Below are 1,441 nucleotides of genomic sequence, written 5' to 3'. Positions count from 1 at the left end.
CCTAGTCCAGACGGGGCACAGAAGACAGGGGAGAAAGCAGGGGGTCGGGCAAATGAGAAAGGAATGAGGGGCACAAAGGGTAAGAGGAGCATGCAGCAGGAGAAGAAAGAGGCCGGGGAGGCCTGGCTGACGCAGCCACCCCAGCGGCCAACAGGCTAATCCTGCCTGCAGCCAGGCCGTTGTGCTTGCAGACGGGTCAGCGCAGAGAGAACAGAGCTGTGCCTACGCTTGTTTACCTGATAACAAGAGTCTGGGATTCCCTCCCAACTGATCTTCCAAAGTCACCATCTAATAATGAAGGTTTATGTTCTGGAAGAAATCATGGTGACGGCTGAGAGAAGCAGGGACACATGAGGTGGGGTCCGGGCAGGAGAGGCGCAGGGAATTCAGAAGCAGGGCCGGGGTGCAGCGAGATGTTCCATGTCCATGACTGGAACGGGGCTGGGATCATGGCTGATCTCACTTGGTCTAAAAGATTTATGTATTTACGCATATAAAAGCTGGGGTACAGGCTAGAGGTGTATGTAGGGGCGTGTGTATGAGAGGATTCACCGGAGACAGTGGGGAGCAGAACAGGCAGACGGACGAAGTACACTGCTGAGGGGGACAGTGGGGAGACCGGAGAGGTCTGCCGCGCCCTGTGGGTCACTCCCTGGCCTGGAGGTCAAACAGGTGCTGCAGTGGCTGCTGAGAGCTTCACAGTGCTGAGACTGCACCCCTGCAACACTAGGGAGGCCCCGATCTCATTTGGAAGCCAAGCTCCTCTGGGAAGCTTGTTACTCACTTACTAGTTAAGCAAATATGGAAATACTTTAAGCTCCAGGCATACCTCTTCCTACTCGGGATAAACAACGACCATTTCAATAAGCTGGGCTTGGAGCAGCTTGGCACGGGTAAGATACCCTGTGACTGCCCCATGCTGCAAGGTGGGCGGTGGTGGGGCTGTGCTGTGTTTACAGCGGAAAGGAACAAGGAAAAGACAAATCCGCCGTAGTGATAAGAGGAGCGCGATTATCCTTGACAGAAGAAAGTTGTATTGTTTCATGCCCGTTTGCTTCTGTCTTTTCTGATAAGGAAAAGAACATTGAAAGTGGAAAAAGAAAAGGATTAAAGGGAAATATGAAACTAACACTGCTGGAAGCTAACAGGGGAGCTTTCACCTATGTTTATTGCGGTTAAGGCTATCCACGCACAGAAATAATATCTCCGGATATTCATGCTTAATCAACCGGATTCCTGTAATTATATCTGTGAGAAGTCTTAGAGATGGAAAAACATCCTGAGCTGCTAAAGAGCCTAAGTGCAATCGTAAAGTGTAAACGGCAAACTTAATTTAGAAATTCTGTGGCTCTGTACCTTTGTTTTTTAGTAGAATGTACCCACAGGCTGGCGATCACAAGATGCAGGCTTACGTTTAATTACAAAGGACAATTCTGTGTTT

The sequence above is a fragment of the Condylura cristata genome, unplaced genomic scaffold (genome assembly GCF_000260355.1).
Source record: "Condylura cristata isolate star-nosed mole 26May11 unplaced genomic scaffold, ConCri1.0 scaffold00063, whole genome shotgun sequence".
NCBI classification, from domain to species: Eukaryota; Metazoa; Chordata; class Mammalia; order Eulipotyphla; family Talpidae; genus Condylura; species Condylura cristata.
The sequence above is the reverse complement of the archived record's forward strand: the minus strand, read 5'-3'. Positions refer to the sequence as shown.